The sequence below is a fragment of the Notamacropus eugenii genome, chromosome 6 (genome assembly GCF_028372415.1).
Source record: "Notamacropus eugenii isolate mMacEug1 chromosome 6, mMacEug1.pri_v2, whole genome shotgun sequence".
Classification (NCBI taxonomy): domain Eukaryota; kingdom Metazoa; phylum Chordata; class Mammalia; order Diprotodontia; family Macropodidae; genus Notamacropus; species Notamacropus eugenii.
Window position 1 is genome coordinate 150,589,331 of NC_092877.1, and position 19,972 is coordinate 150,609,302.

At 40.5% G+C, this 19,972-nt stretch overlaps 1 protein-coding gene and 1 long non-coding RNA gene across 2 annotated transcripts in view; one reads left to right on the plus strand and one right to left on the minus strand.

Moving 5' to 3' along the window:
• The window catches only part of FBXW7 (F-box and WD repeat domain containing 7), a 289,833-nt gene extending 276,560 nt beyond the window's left edge, over positions 1–13,273 (minus strand). Inside the window, exon 1 of the mRNA XM_072621264.1 lies at positions 13,050–13,273. The gene's annotated coding sequence lies outside the window, so the exon portion shown is untranslated. The remainder of the gene's footprint in view (positions 1–13,049) is intronic.
• A 1,147-nt stretch (positions 13,274–14,420) lies between these two features.
• On the plus strand, positions 14,421–18,011 carry LOC140511949 (uncharacterized). Its single transcript, XR_011969729.1, has 2 exons — positions 14,421–14,740; positions 15,593–18,011. It is a non-coding gene; the product is annotated as an uncharacterized lncRNA (long non-coding RNA).
• The last annotated feature ends 1,961 nt before the right edge of the window (positions 18,012–19,972 follow it).

Here is a 19,972-nt window from a genome sequence, read left to right on the forward strand (position 1 = left end):
AACAAGAAATGACAAATAGGAAAAGTTTCAAAGAAATCTGGGAAGACTTAGATGAACTGTTACAGAATGAAATGAGCTGACCCAGAAAAACAATTTACAGACAGATCTCAATTATTGGGAATAATGATCCCATGAAATAGTTGCATATATCCAAATTCACACTATTCAAAGTTATACTTATGTAAAATATCATCAATGGTTCCAGTCCAATTGATAGATGAAGGGCAAATTTATATAATACTGTATGGAGGACAAACTTTAAAAGACTTCATTCTGATCAATGTAAGGATAAGCCACAATTTCAAAGGGTTGATGAAGATAATGATACAGAATGAGACATACATTTTTAGACATGGCCAATGTGGGGATTTGTTTTGCTTGACTACACAAATTTGTCACAAGGGTTTTGTTTTTTCTTTGTTTTCCTTCTCAAGTGGAGAGCAGGGAAAGAGAGAGAAAATAAGTGCTTGTTAATTGAGATAAAATAATTTTAAAGAGTAGTGGCTCTAGAGTCAAAGAATCTGGAATCAAATCCTACCTCTGATGATTACTACCCATGTATAATACTTCTACATGAGAATTCCTGTTCAGCATTTTCTTCCAAATCCCAAGAAAAATCAGTCAAGAATTTGAGAGAAAAATTTATTATTCTCCTGTGTGAGAATTAAAGGTTAACAATCAACAGAGAGAGATGTTGCTACTTCAAAGTAATAAACTGACACCTAGTCAAAAGCAAGAGCAGAAAATGCTGACATGAAGAGTCAAAGTTTAAGTAGATTTTTCTAGGAACTCAGACAGGAGCACACTGGAGAAAAGTACTCATGATCTAATCAGTCTTGCTTGTAACTGTTGCCATAGTATAAATGTATGTTTATGGCCCTGTCTACTTCCAATGGAGAGTCATTCTCGCAAATAAATTAAATGTTAATTAATTTATATGCATAATATAATTTATACAAATCCTGTGAGTGGTATTCTAAAATAAATAAATTCTTAAATTAGCAATTTCAACATGGTTTTGTATATTCTATATAGTGCTATTAACCTAACTATATGATCGGTTCACTGAATACTACTCAATAAGGTTTGCTGGTTTTCAAAGACTATTCTAGTGTTCGAATATTCACTACAATTCTTTGTAAATGCTACATATATTAACATTCATTATTGGTTGAACAACTTTTAATCTATAAAGAATGTTGACAGTATTTCAAGAAAGGAAACTAAGAAATTTCAGTTCACTGACAGATATTTTAAATCATTATTATAACATACTGGTTCATAATGATAAGACAATGCATTTATTATTATATCAGGTTGGGTTTTCTGTGGATTTTTTTTTTTTTTAGAAAACCTCTAAAACTTTTAGCACAATTCTATCACAGAAAAATGATTCACTACTCATTATTACTGGTCAATCATTATTTTTAAACACTATTATAAAAAATATGGAATAATTAATAATACTGTGAATTCCCAAGAACTCCTGAGAATTTTGCTAACTTGTTCTGAAATCCTAACAATTACTGTCTGTCAACAATTTGGACACACAAACTGTGTGACTATGGGCAGATTCCTTAGCCTTTCTGGGCCTCTGCTTCCCTATTTGTTAAATGAGAGGTTGTCCTAGATGGCCCAAGAGGATCTTTATAGCTCTCCATCTGGGCTCTAAAAGTTGAAGGCTGTGATCCTCAACCTCTTTAATGCTGCCTCCTCTTCTCCCCTCATCCTTTAACTTCTAATTCTTCTCTCTCCACTAAACAAGACCCCTCCCCTCTTTAATATACCTCTTAACTTGCCATAATATAGAAATAAAATGCATTTTTTAGTATGTCTATATTATGCTACAAGTTAGGCTCTTAGGGCATGATTTTAAAAATAGTTTTCATATTTCTGTTAAAAAAAGTACTAAAACCAGACTGATTGTATTGAAAACCTATCTGAAGTTTTATATTCAAATGTAAAGAAAAGGTATGGAAAAGATATATGCATATCTAATATATAAAATATATGTAACTATAATATGTACAAATGTTTTTTTTCCTGTCCCTGGGAATCTCTTTCAGTTGTATTCAAAACAGTCTACTATAAAAGTATATATAAATAAAATAATACATACACACACACACACACACACAAATGTGTACACATAGTATACGTAAAAATATAGATAAATTTAGGTTGTTGTCAAAATAGTTATCAGAGTCAGGTACCTTCTATATTTATACTGTTACCAGTTTTTGCTAATGATGAGAGGTTTTCTCTGATTTCCTGGAATATCACGACCAGATTTTTTTTGATTTTCTAAATTTTGGGGTATATCAGTAAGCCTGAGACTGCTCTGTCCTGATCTTTATTCCAGGTCTGACACCTGATTCTACATGTCCAATTCTCTGGATAGTTTTGCTTTTTTCAGTCACTATAGAAAGTTAACTGTTCATTAGTTCTAATGATTTTTTTCAAATTTTCAATTATATTTTCAATGTTGTTTACCATTTTCAGCATTTTCTCCCAATGTTAAAGTATCTTAATTCTTGCTTGGGTGCCTCCCATGATTTTTTCAATTTTAACAAGCTCTTTTATTTGTTTTGTCATTTTTTTTACCGGCATTAATTCCTGATTAATTTCTTTAAATATGTCATATTTACTTGAGGATATCACTCAGGTTATCTTGTACTTACTTTTTATCTGAGTTGTTTCTAGTACTTGAACTTTTTCATTAACTTCACAGCAATTTCTCATACTGTATTTATTGAACTTTTCTTCACTTTGCTTATTTTCTATACTTTGTTTTATTTTTATGTGTAATTTTTTTTAGCCATTTTTATTTTCTTTGGCATTTTATATATTGCTTTAGTGGGTAAAGAAAAACATTAACAAGAGGAAATTGAGGCTCAGGGAGGCTAAGTGGCTTGACCACAGTTACACAGATATTACATGATAAGGCTGGATTAAAAATCTTATTTTTCCTACTGCAAGTTGAATTCTACGTGATGATAACTAATCACTACAACGCACTGCCTCGCATATATTTGTTATGTAGATAAGCAGCTAGTTAATATTCGGTTGTCAGTTCCAATGAGCTATAATTATTAATGGATTATTTATATCTTGTCAATGCACAGAAAAAATCAATTTGTTCATTCTAACTTTGAATTAACTACTTCAGGCCACTAGGACTGAATATAAAAGTTATCTTTTCTAAAGTCTTCAAAATCTACTAACATCCCATTACAATGTCTCAACATGGAACAGATAGAATCCTGAATTTTCAAACACTATCAAAAGGAAATTCAGATTCTCAGGTACCTGAAAAGTCTCCAAGTATGGGTCCAGTCATAAAATTTCTATTCTTCAAAGATTATTCTAGAGCAATGAGTTGGTCAACTGGCAAAGGACTTTTTTGGCCACAGCATTTTATGAAACTACTTAGTAAAGGTGTGGAAGGGTTTGGATCTATGTCAGTGATGGGAGAATTCATGCAGTGAAATAACATAGTTTTTGAACTACTGCAGTAACATCCTGACTTTTATAAGCCTGCCTAAAAAGAAAACGTAGCTTTCCACTACTCCTTGCTAGGAAAATCATGCCTGTAAAATTCTTCACATTTGGCAGACACTTTTGTTGGCAGGCTGCACCAGGATGTTGTGGACTAAATAAAGAAAAAGCTACCTTCTTGGCCAGAGGTAAGAGGTACCGGCTGAGGTACAGGTTCTAATGGGCAAGCATGCATTGTTATAGTTTGCTGAGTGACCAAAAGTAACACTCTCCAAAATTGTCAATATGGCTTCTAAAAGCTTTTGGAGGTCCAGGTGAATCTTTTTTAGAACCATTCATTAACATTTTCTAAGCTTTAGATAAGTCACCCAAAGGAGACAGTAAATTTATCTAGGATAAATGCTATTCCCCTTTCTATAGTAACCTGGATTTCTAAGTCATTTTTCAGCTATAAAGGAGGACAGTTCATCTGAAGAGTTCTATTAGTTTTCCTTTAGCTGTGATTCCACATACAGTACATAGAACACTAAGTCTTACTCTTCAGATATTTAACTTCTTAAACCCTCTGAACCTCCGTGTCCTTATCTGTAAAACAGAGATCTAGACTTGTGATTTTGCTGGTATAGGGAACTCTCAAATGAGGAAATTCTCTCTACCAATGCAGTTCAGAGAGTAGTCTATGGCACTGACAAGTTAAGTGACAACCAGCAAGTACCAGAAATGGGCCTCACACTCAGATTTTCCTGGCTCAGAAGCCAGTTCTCATCCACTATCCCATGCTGCCTCGCATCTGAAAAAGTGGGATCATGGTATCTGCAGAACTTCACAGGATTGTCATGAGGATCAAATATGACAATGTACATAAAAGACTTTGTGAATCTGAAAGCAGAACGATCAGCTTCTTTCCTTTATAGAGCCAACGGCAAGAGAATCAGACAATTAAGCTGGGCTTTGTTGCTGTTACTTTTCAAGCTCTTACTTTAAAAGGATTAAATTGCAAGTAGATTCTCTCAGAATATCTACTTGGTATCTATCCTAAATCACAGTGTAGGCAAACATCTTGGGGAGAAATGTGTGCTACATACTATTTGTTTTCTTAAAACGTATAATATGTATCTTAATTATAGCTGAAGAAATAAACACAACTTCTCTAACAATTCATCACAAGGACCCTGACACATGCATATGATTCCCAAAGCTTTTCATAACTGTGAAGCAGAAATATAATTTTATATTTTTTAACTATAGAGGAAAATAGTTATATGAAGCTATCCAGAATCTTAAGCATTGCTAAAATAATCCTAGCACTTTTTAAAACTAAACTCTAGATGTAAACTATATTATAAAAAGTACCATAGTCACACAATATATTACTGCTTATTACATTAATATTATATTATAACATACTATATTGTTATATTAAAGCATATTACAAAAGGTACCACAATCAGACAACATTATTGGGAAGAAGGTAGTCAGTCCAGTATGAGTAATTCAGTATAAAGTAGAGCAGTATTACACTAGCAGGAAAAAATTACCTTCTCAAAAAAAAATACTTCCCACAAATTACAATATAGTTCAAAAGAAATGTCTTCTATTTGCAGCAACTTACTATCAACTAGAAAGAAAAAAAACAAATTCCAGGTTTCTTTTCTCTGATCAGCCAACATATTATAAATGTAAAACATTTCTACATGAATAATTTTCAGATATAAAGAGTATTTAATGTTAAACTGTCCCCTCGTCTGACAAAATAGGTTTGTTTCTGTTTCTCTAGGGCAATATTGGAAAATGACAGATTTTTTTTAAAAAATAAAAAAAAAAGCCTCAGATATCTAAATGGAAAGCTCAACTTTTGACAAAACATACATCAAAGGTTAGAATCTCAAAATAGCCAGAAACTCTTTGTCTTACTATAGGTTAGGTCTTAGGAAAACTTTAAGAAAAAGGTAAACTATAAAAGGAGAACCCTGAAAAAAATACATGTAAAAACCTAGAATGAAAGATACATTCAGTACAGATAAATCTTTGGCATACTTTGACACTTTAAAATAGTCTCTAAGGTGAAATGCTACATAATGAACCTTATTTTCCCACTAGTGAACTAGAGATACATAGTCTGAAAAATTGACCCCAAAACAATGAAACTACACTTAAGAACTCAACATACTTTAAAGCATATTTGCAAATGAAACTTGTTATAAAAATAAAAATATGTATATAATATTTCAAATAGTAGCAATGCAGAAAACATTAAAATAAAGTTTCCAGAAACAGTAATCATTATTTGAGTAATAAGATGTGGTAGTATCAAGTCCTAATCTTCTTATGTGACTAATTCACTTGCTTCAAAGTGTTCACTTTCAACACTTCTAATTTTAGAAATAAGGTAATTGTTTTAGTTTTAATGTGTTTAGAATGTTGTGTGATTTTATCCTTTCTATTATTATTCAAAAGTTTCTTTTCAGACAAAACTGTCCCCAGAATACATGCTGGTACTGAGATTTTTATTATGGTATAGACCAATAATCTCTAATTTTCAGGTGATACACTCTTGCTCATTTCATGTTACCTAATAAACATGACTATTTAAAAGCACCAGCAAGTATAAATTCTCATTATAGTACCTGTATAGTTAATATTTTGCATCATGGATACAGATTTACTTTACAACATGAGTGTCTATGACTACACTATAGCTAAAAGCAGAAAATAATAGCGTCAATGGAGCCACTAGGTGGCGCAGTTGGCTTGGAATCAAAAAGATTCATCTTCATGAGTTCAAATCTGACCTCAGACACTTAGAAGCTCTGTGACCCTGGGCAAGTCATTTAACCCTATTTGCCTCGGTTCCTCATATGTGGAATGAGCTGGAGAAGGAAAGGGCAAACCACTCCACTATCTTTGCCAGGAAAACCCCAAATGGGGTCACAAAGAATCAGACATGACTGAAAAATGACTGAACAGCAAAACTAGCTGCCAAAACCCCCAATCTCTGAACTCTGTAATGACAATGGAGCCTACTCTATGAGTAGGATACTGTGCAGGTGCTCATAACACAATATGTTATGAGGAACACATTAAGGTTCTATCCAGAGGGAGCCCATAGGTGATAAGGTGAATCTGAGCTACTACTTTAAGAAAAACCTTTGAAATGCTTGTGGTTGACTTCTGCAGCTAAATCCCAAAGCACCATCCCCAAAGAGCCTTTCTCTCTCTCTCTCTCTCTCTCTCTCTCTCTCTCTCTCTCTCTCTCTCTCTCTCTCTCTCTCTCTCTCTCTTTCTCTTTCTCTTTCTCTCTCACACACACACACACACACACACGAGAAGAAACTCTTCAGGATTTGGACACACCTCTAAAGTGTTCCTTCATATTACTTGACAATGATTTATAGGGGCAAGCTAGGAGTCAGAAGGTTGGGGGAAATGGAATTTGGGGGAAATGGAGTTTAAGACCTCAAATTCATTGCATATAATTGAGCACAAAGAAGAAGCAGCAAAATATACAGAAAGAAGGACTTGGAGGCAGGAAGACTTGGGTTCAAGCTTGACCTTTCTATATAAATTGGACTTATGGACACAGCAAGTCCCTTGAGACTGTAAGTTGCAAGAAGGTGCAGATCTGCACTGGTGGAAAGTTCCTGACAGCTCCTTACAAAAATGAAATCACAGGTCTAGTCAAAAGGGAAAAAGGACTACTTCTACCACCATTACCAAGGCAAAGTGGTTAGGGCAAACGACTCCTCCCTATTTTTACACACCCATCCTTCCAGTTGCACTTGATATTCATTTTACTCCTATAAAGCTGGCCTTCAACTCAATTCCATTCAAACATTCATTGAGTACAAGGGGAAAAAAGCTTTGACACTGAGGGAAGCCTATAATGTGACATGTCCAAAGCCCTGAACTCACTTTTCTATCAAGCTAAAAATATATGCAACCTTGCTCTTCTTTTTAACCTGGCCGGAAATTCCTATGTCCTCAAACATTTAGATAAGGAAGGCTAGGGCAGTAAGGCTAAAAAGTCCTTCCTGAGATGTACATACAATGTGGGAGGAGGAAGGGTATCTAACCTACTCCACATAAGAACAGATAAAGTTAATTAACAGTCACCTGGGAAGCAAAAAAAAAAAAAAAAGTATCTCTGCCTGAAGTAATACAAATTTGAATAGGTGGAGACATAGGGTATTAACGAGCCTAGAGAAGCTAGAAGTGGCACAGGTCACTAAAGAGAAACAAGCTAGAAAGTATAATGGTGTCAAAATGCGTTGAGATGGAGATAACACTAAAGAAATTTCACTTATCTTAGTTCTGCTAAGATTAACTAGAAGGCTGGTGACACTATATTTTTGCTTCCATTGCAGCAGAATATTTTATGGTTCCCAAGTATCACACAGTTAACATCTTAGAAAAAATGTAGAGGTTGTAGCTAAGTCTTCTAATATTTTTAATTTTTGAAATTTTTTTGGATTACATAACATTTATTCCCCTACTTATAAACTCCATGCCTCTGAAATCTCAATCACACAGATTTTTATCTTCACTATAAAAGTGTAATGTCATATACATGTATATATTATTTGTATATAATATATGAAATATATGCATGCAGTTGAGACCCTTCTGATTTGGCACTAAAATTGTGAGATGGAAAAGTCCAGGCATAAGGGCTTTCTTCATTTTCCTCTTAAAGGATTTCTTTTTTCTGTCACTAATACATACCCACTCTTGCAACTTTAACATTTTTCTAAACCCCATTTCATGCTTTCTCCATTTGACTGCTCCCTATCTTTGTCAACTTTAATTCCGGATGTTACATCAAAGTTCATTGCCCAGTCTTACTCTCTACCAGGGGTGGGGAACCTATGGCCTTGAGGCCATATGGCCACAGGTTCCCCATCCCTACTACCTACCACTACTTTCAGCAACTGAAATGATTTCAATCATCACCTATATAACTCTACTTCCAACTCCACTGGTCTTCTGTCCACTGGAAGCACCTGTTTCAAGAAATATCTTATTCAACCTGTTCCTAAAACTAAATGTCAAAAAAGTTCCTCCCCATATTGAAACCATGGGTTTATCTTCCACTCTATTGTCTAACAGACAAGTCTAAACCTTTTCCAAAACCATATATAAGCCTTTAATGCCGACCACCAACCACCTTAATGACCACATGAAATAACTTCCAGGATGTTGTACCCTTTTCAATCACCTTAAACCATATAAAAATTATCCTCTTGAAACAAACATGACAAAAGTCTAACAGATTTTTCTAAAGTCTTTCTTCTCTTAGCACTATATGTAATTTGTTTTAAGGCAGAATGTGACAAATTTGCTATCAGTCTACAATTTTAAGAAACAGATGAAGCTTTCAGTTGTCAAAGAAAGACCACATGAATGATTGTAGAGGGCCTTGGTTCCAAATTTAGGTTGCTGAACCAAAGTCTATAGAATGATCTTATTGACTTGGAAAAGTCCATATTACTTATGTTTTTTTATGTTCTTATTTATTTTGTTAAATATTTCCCAATTACATTTTAATCTGGTTCTGAAATACTCAGGAGTGCTGGGCCACATGTTTAACACTTCTGCTCTAGAAAACCTCAAAGCAGCTGAGCACATCTGACCTGGGTACTTCCTGGTTTCCTTCCAGTCATATATCTATCTTCTCCTCCAAGCAAAAGCAGAAAGTGAAGCCTCAGTTCTAACAATTTTAAAGCCTCAATTCTAAAGCACTGAGGAATAATTTTTGTAGCTATAAAGTTTTTAAGTTATCCTGACATTTTATAAATACCTAGTCAAAAAGAAAAAATATATACTTCTAAAATTTGTGATGATTGTTCTGAAAAACTCAAGCACCACAATGAAATTACTAACCTCCCCACCCATGACAAGCAGGGACCTGGGATAACAACTTGTAAAGTGCCTAGCACAGTGCCAAACACACAGCAAATGCTATAGAAATGTCAGCTGCTTATTACTGCTGTTAGTATTACTAATGCCACATAAACTTCCACAGGGCTTCCCTACTTTAACTTAATCCTTTGAGTAAACATAATTTGCTAATTTATATCCACCTCTACCTTACCTTTTTTGTTCCTGCTTTTAGCTTTCTCTAAACACCCTTCCAACCTTTTCATTGGAAATATTCAGTCAATAAATATTTATTATATGCTTACTATGTGACAAGTACTGTGCTTAAGCCACAAGACAGAATGGCAAAAAACAGTCCCAGGCCTCAAGTAGAACACATTCTAGAGGAAGACAAAAGGCAAATGTGTGCATGTAACATATACATTAAATTGGAGATAATCTCAGAGGAAAGACATAAACCTTGGGGAACAGTCTTGGAATGTCCTCTTTGCAGAAAGTGAGATTTATATGGATTGTATCCTTTCTCCTTCAAAATATTAGGTTTGGTTGTGTTGTATTTTTTTTAATGTAAGCAATCAGCAAGCATTTATTAAGTATCTGCTATGCTAGCTGATGATGATACAAATGATACAAATACAGATGATGCGGTCCTGACCCTCAAGGAGTTTACATTATATTGAAGAAAACAACATGGACACATATAAATGGATAGAAAATAAATACACTATTATTGGGGTTGCAATGAATACACTATGAATGGGGAAAAAAGTAAAGGTTTCTTGAAAGAGATGGCACTTCAGTGGAGTCTAGAAGAGAGTTTAAATAGCCCAGAAAATAGACATGAGGAAGAAGAGCATTCCAGGTGGGGAAGGCAACAGGTACAAAAAGCAGAGTAATGGACAAAAACAAGCAGGTCAGTTTAGCTTTTAGATATTATTATTAGTTAGATAATAACTTATCAGAAAGCTTGGAGTTCATGAGTGTCAGTAAGATAAAGTAATCAGCCTGAAAAGATTGGTCAGAGCCGAGATCATGAAGAACACTAAACAAAAAAGCGGTCTGTATTTTATTCTAGAAGCAATGGGGAGCCACTGAACCTTCTTAAGAGGAGTAATTAATTACTTCTGTATATGATAGAATTAATAATTAGGTATATGCTTGATAAGCATTTCTGTTATGTAGTCTTTCAGTGTTTCAGTTTGTCAAGAGGGGAGAACAATTCCTCTTAAAAAGTTTTAATGTTTTGACAAACAGATTGATGATAACTGAAAATGAGAAAAATCATGTTTAACAAAGCATACATCTAATCTGAAACACCATTTAAATAGTAATGAAAACAAAATAGCAAACAATTCATTCTAACCTACAATGAACTCACTCTACCTATCCACCCTTCTAGATAATGTACACATTATCCAAATACAAGCTACCCTCCAAAAGGAGATGCGTACCTAAATGAGATCTTAGAAAGAAAAGACAAAATGAAAGGTATGCACTGACGACCATCTCCAATTTAGGCTACCTTAAGGTTTGGTTTAAACCAGCTTGGCAAGGGAAGGGTGCAATTTCTAGCTCTATATGGACTGAAACTATCTACCATTTTTGAGCTCCCAATCTTACTGTTCAGTTCTCCTAAGTAGGAAGTCCTTGTAGACTGGGATCGTGCTGTTTTTTACTTCTGCATTCCCAACACGAAGTTGAGGAGCTTGCACATAACAGATGCTTGATGTTTACAAACTGCTCAAATCATACTATCGCCAAGACTGGATGTGCCCACCTACAGCTACACAGAAAATATGATCTTATTGAAGCATGAAGTACATCTACTGCAGAAAGAAATATTTAATGTCTTTTTAAATAAAATGAGAATATTGCATGAAATTCTTATTTTTGAAGTTGAACCTCAAAAAAGACAACAATGTAGAGCTGAAAAAGTTCTAGAGAATAAAATAATCAAGCAAGTGGGGATGGCAAAAGGGACACAAACTAAAAATGGAATATTCAGTCTGGAAAGGTAAAGACATTGAAGGAATAAAATCAGAGCATATAGTAAGAATAACCTGTTTGTCATATCTCAAAATAGAGCATCTCTCTTGAAATTTGAAGATAATTCTAGAGAAATAAAAGGAGCATGCCTTACACTTTGGATAGCACACAATGAAATTCATGACACCAAGACAAACAAATTTGTTTTAGATAAATTAATGAATGATCCTGAATGGGAAGCTCATGATGTTCAGGGTAAGTACTTAATTAACTTTTTGAAGACATATAGGGCAACAGTATACTCGAATAAATTAGAGACAGAATATTGGACTTGATGAACCACTATTCTGTATTCAATATGAATGCTCAGTACGGCAACTGTTTCACATTCCCTAGATAAAGGCTCATGCAACAAAAATCTGATTCTTACAGATCAGGTAATTATGTAACATCAAAATTCATTTATTAATATGGATATCTAGTGAGAGCTCCACAGTTCAAAGTTTTCCATGTACATACACTTTTAAAATAGAGAAACAATCTGAAAAGAACTGTCAAAAAAAGAATAAAACCTTCGGCATTCTTGATTTAAACAAAATTTGTCAAGTTTCAGCATCTAGTAACATAAAATAAAGTGTTTAAAAACCTTGAAGGGTAGGGGTAGGGGGGCTGGAATCAAGTCCTTCTGCCCAACTAAAAAAAGTAGTGATTTTTGGAATAGGACTTGTCATAATAAGTCCTTTAGATTGAGGAGGAATGGTAACAACTGCCCATGAAATGCCAGTTACTACAATACCTTCCCTATTAGAGAGAGGACTTCCCAAGGATTCAGAATTTAAGTGATTTTCAATAGAACTACTCAAATTTCACTGCAACAAATGATACTGTTGTCTAACACAAACAATAAGAGAGAATAAGACCCTACATATTCTGAAAGAAAAAAAAAATAAGCCAAAAAGAAAAACTGGGCTTTAAATGTATCTCCCTAGTGTACACAAGCCCAACTCCAACGTGCATTTGGGAGCTAACATCCAGCACTAGTACAAATCAGGAGGCAGGGAACAGAGAAGGGAAAAGATTTCACTTTTCAGGTGATGGCAGCAACAATGTCAAGGGGCAGCCCACCTCCACACTCTTGGAAACCATCCATTTTCTTTGCGTTTCTGGAACAAGAACTACAGCACTGCATCCCAACCAGAATGTGGAGACACTCTGGTTTTTTGCAGAGAGGTTTCGCCCAAACCCCTTATTTTACCGACGAAGAAAAAGATTCATTAAAGTGAAATGACTTGCCCAAGGTCACATGCATACGCAGCAAAGTAAGGATTTGAACTTGGGTCCCCAGACCCCAAACCCAGCACTCCTTCCACTACGCCAGTTGCCACCAGTGGGTCCCAGTGTTCTAGATTCCTCAATTCCCATCACCACCAAGCCCCCACGTGTCAGTTTCTGAAGAGGAGCACTGGTGGAGGGACATGGTAGAATAACTGGGATGGAGGGGATTTAACAGGTATTTCATGGCCTGAAAAAAGTTAGGAAATTCTAAACGAAGGGACCTCTCTCTCCGCGCTTCTCACTGCCCCGCCACAGCCGCTGTAACACCCCAGGCCAGGGGGTGGGGGGGGCAGGAAGCACCCCCTAACACCGCCCAGCACCTCTCCACCTCCTCCTTCCCTCCGAGCACTCACGCTGTCGGGTCCAGGGGGGCCGGCAGGAGCGCAGAGAGGCTTGCCTTCCTTCCTCCGTCCGAGGCAGCAGGGGAGGGCAAGGACACCGACACGCTGCTGTGGAAGAAGCGGTGGATGCTGAGGCTCCTCTAGCAGGCGACGACCGGCGCCTCGTCCTGGGCCGGGGAGGAGGCTGCCAGTCCGGCTCCCTCCTCCGCTCCTCGGGCCGCTTCGGCTCGGGCCGCGGCCCCCGCCCGCCCGGGGCCGCTCCCCCGGGCACAGTCACGGTGGGGAGCCTCCCGGTTTGGCTTTCACAAAAAGTTTCCTCGGAGCGGAGGAAGAGGAGCACAAGTCGGGGGCGGGCGCTCCCCCCCGGCGGGTGCCCCCGGCCCCGCCGCCCGGCGGGGGAGGGGGCGCGGAGGGAACCTCCTCCCCCGGGCCCAGGCAAGGGCGAGGAGAGGGGGCCGGTCCCGGAGCCGGGGTCGGGGGGGCGAGCCCCCGGCTTCCTGCTCTGCCCGCCGCCTCGGCCGCCGCTTCACATCGGGCTCCCCGCCCCCCCGGCCTTGGGGAGGCTGCTCGGGCCGCGGCCCCGGCTCATGCGCTCCCTCCCGGGGCGGGATGCTACGGCCCCGGGCGGGCAGCGGCCAGGAGGCTGGGGGACCAGCCGGCTCCGCTCGGCGCCGCCCTCGCTCCGGGCTCCAGCATGTGTCCCCCCTCCGCACCCCGGGGGAGCCCCCTGCCCGGAGACGGTCCCTCCTCTCCCCGGGACAGCTACCCGGCACGCCCCCGGCCGCGGCCGCCTCGCTCCCTGCCTCCCGGGCCGGCTCCGGCTCCGGCTCCGGCTCCGGCTCCGGCTCCCGCTCCGGCCCCGGCGTGTGCGGCGGCGGCGGCGAAGCGAGGTCGGGGGCGGGGGGCGCTGTGGAGAAGGACGGCCTGGGCTCCCGCGGGCCCGGGCTCGGCGCCGGGCTCGGCCAGGTGGCAAGGTCTCGGTCCGGCTCGCTCGCTTGCTCCCTCCCTCTCTGTGGCGGTGGCGCCGGGAGCTCCGCTCGCTCTCCCTCCCTCTCAGTGCGGGACTCTCTCGCCTCACTCCAGAGAGAGAGCGAGAGAGAGGGGAGGGGGGCGACAGGAGAGTGGCGCGCGCGGATGACGTGATCTCCTAGCAACAGTTCTTCCCTCCTCTCCGATCGCTCGCCGCTCCCTGCCCCCCGCCCTCCCTGCTCCTTCCATCTACCCGCCCCCGAGCCATGCGGGCGCCCGCTGATGATGCTGAGGGGGAAGAGGAAGTCGCGGCCGAGGGAGACTAGGGGGAGGTGGGTGCGCCTCAGGCCGCCGCCGCGTAGAGGGAGGAGGGAAGGCAGAGGAAAGGGAGGAGCGGAGGCCGCTACAGTTGCCGCCTCTGGCCCCACCCCCGGCCTCGTCGAGGTGACGGAGGCTGAATGTGGATGGTTGGGGTTCCTCCACCCTGGGGGGAACGAAAGGGGGAGGAGGGGAAGACGCCGGGGGGGGGGAGACTGGAAGGACAAGAGCCCCCTCCCCCCTCCGCCGCGGGAGCGCGCGCACGCGCACGCGCAGTGCGCGCCCGCAGACGTCCCGGCGGCTGGAGGTGAGAGCGAGCGGCTTCCTTCGGAGCTCCAAGCCCCAGGGGCATTCCCTCGCGTCTCCTCCGCCCGGAGCGGAGCGCCAGGCCCGGCCACCGCCGCCCTCCCGCAGGGGTGAGTGGGGAGCTCCCCGGCGCTGCCGGAGCCCGTACGGGCTCCCCGGAGGATTGTAGACTGAGCCCTGGCGGGGGGAGGGGATGAGGAGGCCCGGCCTCGGTCCCTGGCGCCGAGGGAGCCGCCGCCGGAGCCGGGGAGGCAGCCTAGGCCGCGGAGTGAGCCGCATCGCCAGCGTCGGAGGGAGCCGTGGCGTGGGAGGACACCTTGCCTCTGGCTGCCAGCGTAAATAACGGAGGAGAGTGTGGTTTGTCAGGCAGGGGCTAAAGAAGGGCTCTTCGGAAATGGCACTGACGTGCGAAATGTGTCTTGCGTTTACAAAAGAGGTGGTCTTCCCGGCATGCCGCCGCGGGCGGGGAGAGGCAGGGCACGGAGTTACCGGAGCGCTGTCCTCGCCTTGTGGGGTCTGGGCCCGCAGGGAGGACAACGCGGAAACCTAAAACCGTAGTGCGTGCGATCGCATCAGTACGTCCGAGAGGGGCAGTCCTTGTTCTCGGGGACAGCACTCACAAGCAGCGTCAGGGCGGTAAACGGCAATGAGGAGGGTCGTCTTCACGGAACAGGCGGTACTCGAATTGGGCTTTGGAAGGGTTTGGGAAGTTAACAGATGAAGAGGGGGAGGATGACAGTCCAGCACAGGACATGGTGTAACGAGCCGAGGCACGTTCGTGCGAAGGGCTGGGTGAAGGATACGTAGTAGTCCCGATGTGGCTACACTTTGGAGAGCAGAGTAAGCCAAGACTGGAAACATAATATACGTGCAAGCCAAAATACAAAATATCAAGTGCACGAGCAAAGTTCAGCCGACTTCTCTTCTTAACAGTAACACGTAGCTTTTTACTTTTTTTCCAGATGAAATTGGCTTTTCCCCAGTGACACTGAAACCTGCTTCCAAGTTGGACGTCCTGTGGGTGACTGAGGTGGAGCTGTAGGACATCACAGGTCTGCTCAGCCTGGGACATACCAGCCATTGAAGTGGAGCAGGGCGCCAGTGTGGAGTGCTACACCAAGAGGAAGGAAAGGAGACTAGAATCTCACAGGACCGGTTCTGTACTCACTGAAGTCACTGGGTGTAGGGACTGGGGCTCCTGAAAAGTGAATTCCCCAGTGTGGTGGGGAAGAGGCAGAGAGCCCTCTGAGTTCCAGCCTTCAGGGAATCTGCCATGAAAAGAAATAGAGTCCGAAACCCAGCGATAAGGGAATAAAAGAAAAAGGTTGAAGTTACCAAAGTTCCCTGAAGAAAATTCTTTTTTAAAAAAGTTGAGTGAACCCAGAAATATCCATAATTTAGCTGTTAATAACAGAAGAGAAGATGGCATCTAAACAAACGCAGAAATCTCTGAGTAAATATAACAAGACAAAGAAAAATGAAGCAACACGTGATGAGGCAGCAAAACTTTGGATTCCCAAGAGAGTATGGAATCTCAGCAGGATGTTCCCGAATGGTATAAGAGAGAAATAAGAATCTTCAAAGCAGAGTGTATGGCCCATACAGGACAAATAATTGACAGAATTGAAAGACTTGAATCTGCCTTAGCAAATCTCTCCAAAGAAGCAAAAGAGAAAAAGCTTTAATTCTATGATGAGCATAGAATAAAGAAGAAATGAAGATGTGTAAAGACCATGAATAAAATTTTAGAATAGACAGAAAAGAGAATTGATGAAGATAAAGAAATCCCTTTTTAGAAAAAGACACAAAATATTTAAAAACTAACAAAGTAAGTTAAAGGAGAGAAGAGGAAGGGAGTATTTTAATCAACTAATGGAGAAAGAAAAAAGAATTAAATTATGTAAAAGGAAGAATGATAAAGGAATTAACTAAAAACTAGGGGAAAGGATGATAAACAGAGGGTGTAGGGAGAATGAAAGAATATTATTTATTTATTTCATTCCTTTTTTTTATATTTTGACTTCCAGATTCTTCCCCACCCACTGAAAAGACAAGCAATATGATAACCCATTATACCTGTGCAATCACTCAAAATATTTCTGTATTAGGAGGTGATGGGGGCAAAAAATAACAAAAATGAAAAAATATATTCTTCCATCTGTACTAAGTTTATCAGTTCTGTCTCTGGAAGTAAATAGAATTTTTCATCATGAGTCCTTTGGAATTCCTTTGGGTCATTGTATTGATCTGAGTAGTTAAGTCTTCTATAGTTGACCATCAGTCAACCTCAGTCAGACACACTGACCCTGGAGTTTCTCATGGTGATGTCATTTTAGTCCTTTTCGAGAACAAAGGACAACAGCCAACCAACCAGTTGACCATCGTTACAGTATTGCTGTTTCTTCATATAACATTTTGCTAATTTTGCTCACTTCACTTTTTATCTGTTTGCTTATGTCTTCCCGGGTTTTTCTGAAACCATCCTGCTCGTTATTTCTTATTCCATCACAATCGTATACCACAACTTGTTCAGCCATTCAATAATTAATAGGCATCCCCTAAATTTCCAATTCTTTGCCACCACAAAAAGAGCTGCTCTAAATATTTTTCTATGGGTCCTTTTCCTTTTTCTTTAATCTCTTTGGGATACAGGCCTAGTTAGTGGTACTGCTGGGTCAAGGAGCATGCCTTTTGGCCATAGTTCTAAATTGTTCTCCAGAGTGGCTGGACCAGTTCAAAACACCCACAATGCATTAGTGCCCCTGTGTTTACACGTCCTCTCCAGCATCTGTCTTGTCTTTTTCTGTCACATTAACCAATCTGATAAGTGTAAGGTGGTACCTCAGAATTGTCTTAATTTTCGTTTCTTTGATCAGTGATTTAGAGCATGTTTTCAACTGACTATTGATAGCTTTGATTTCTTCTGAAAATTGCCTGTTTATATCCTTTGACGATTTATCACTTGGAATGGAGGGAGGAATTTAAGGGTGAGGAAAAGAGAACCTATAGAAACAGGGTTTCTTTTAAGAAAAATAACTTAAGAAACAATATCTTTAAAGAGGATGCATTTTTTAAAAATCCCAGTTCAGAAAAAGAAAGCCATATTAAAGATAAGAATAAAATAGAAAACTAACTCATAACTACATATGAATGGATTAAATAATCAAATAAAACAAAAATTCAAACTGAATAAGAAAACAACCCCAAAATCTGTTGCTCTTCAGATTTGTTAAGTTTTTTTCCCTCTTCATTCTTTTTTTTTTTTACTTTAAAAAATAGTCTTTGTTATATGGATTGACCCCTTTGAAAGGAGAAAAGTACTAGAAGAAATTAGTCAATGTAAGAACAAATTATATCAATAAAAATTTTTTTAAAAAGTGATGTGGTGATCAGACAACCCATGTTCTGTCATCAGTATCCATGTGCTTTGACCAAGTCATTTTGCCTTCTCTAGGCCTCAGATGCCTCACCTGTAATCTAAGGGGTGGGGACTTTGTGGTTTGGTGAATATCCCAGCAGGCTTGGAGTGAGGAAGACCTGAGCTCAAATTCCATCCCACACATTAGGTCTGTGACCCTGCACAAGTCACTTAACCTCACTGAACCCATTTCTTCACCTGTAAAAGGAGGGGATTGGACTAGACAACCTCTGAGGGCCTTTCTTGCTCTTAGTCTGTGATCCTGTTATCCTTGAAGCAACATGTACACTGAAAAGTATCATTTAAATATAATTTAAGTGGAAGCACTAGAAGCTGGGGAAATCAAGAAAGAACTTGTGAAGGAGGTGGCATTTAAGGTGAACTTTGAAGGGAGATGGGGATTCTAGGCATGGGTGAAGCACAGGGCAAAAAATGGTGTATTTGAGGAATAGCAAGAGGACTAGTTTGCTTTGATAAAAGTGCTTGGAGAAGTGTAAGGTATAGTGAGGATACTGCTGTTCCCTTGTACAGTCTACTAATCTCCCAGTTGATCGGTTTCCTTAATTCCTGTGGCATATTGATCTCCTAAAAGCATATCTATCCGGGTCCTTTTATGACCTGAGGTTAACAGCCAGAGGTCACCAGTTAGTTGAATGAGAGAAAGCAAGTCTGAGACTTATGTCAGCCCTGTGCCAATCTAGTCCTGATTTTGTTGCCTTTTCCTAACCTAGGATTTAGGTGGAGGGTGGGATAGAGTAGAACATTTGTCCCTAATAGTCCTGTCATCTACCAGCCCCATGATACCAAGGTCCTAAAGATCTAGGTGATCTTTTGCTATGTAAGTACTTTTAGAGCTTTTACTCAACAATCCTCTTGGCATGGGTATGACTTTCTAAGAGTCAAAAAAAAATGCCCTTTGAAGAATCACCAGGGGAGGGTAGGAAGGTGGAGATCAGATGCCAGAAATCCTAAAACTTTTCCTCTCCATTAGAAAGGACTGAATCATCTCAATGATTTGGTCCATATGGTAGGAGATTCCTAGTCCTTGAAATTCACAAAGGCTAATGCAGGTTGGTGATGATGAGTCAGAGCAGTACCAGGAATATCTGGGACACAGCACAAATAATACCTCGAGCATAGTCACAGTTTCAGCATCAATCGGAGTCATCTAATAAATTGGCCAAGAGATTGTAAGTCTCTGCATACAACCTGTTGGGGGATCTAAGGTGATGTTGAGGCTCTTCCAATACTGCCTGTTATTGCACATGGAATTCCCTAGCTCACCTGAGAGGTTCCTTAGGTGAATGATAGCTCTTTGACCCCCTAGAGACCTCTACTTCTAAGGAGAGGGACTAAATGAAGACTCTCATCCCTATGCAGGGGCTAAATTACCCCCAAGCTAGTTAAGAGATCCCCTTTCTTCCATTTACCATAGTTATATAAAATTTTTCTCCTCTCCCATGCTATTCGAAAACAAGGCACTCCTTGATTGTTAAGCTTAGAAAGCAGCATCACCCTTTTGGCCTTATGGTGTTAGTGCCTTTCACAAATAGTTGACAACTGATCCAGAGACTAAGACTTCTTCTGGAACCCTACCTCTTCTGCTAGCTCAGTGAGACTTTACCTATAAGGAGCTGAGGGTTTCTGAGGAATACTACTTTTATCTAGTTTACTGTTTTTAAAATTGTCCAGAAAGGAGTCACCCAAACCATTCCAGAATAAAGGAAGCCTGCCAACTGAGGTGAACCTGAGCTATTTCTCCAGGGCCTTCTAAAAGGGCAAGGATCTAGACTACTGAAGAAGGAATAAAGAAGGTTTGGAGAGGGTCATCCTGAAAGCCTTCCTGGAGACTGCTTCCTAAAAACCAGAGGATCAGAGCCCTTTCCCTTCCTAGAGCGGCATTGATTTGTCACAGATATGGCTT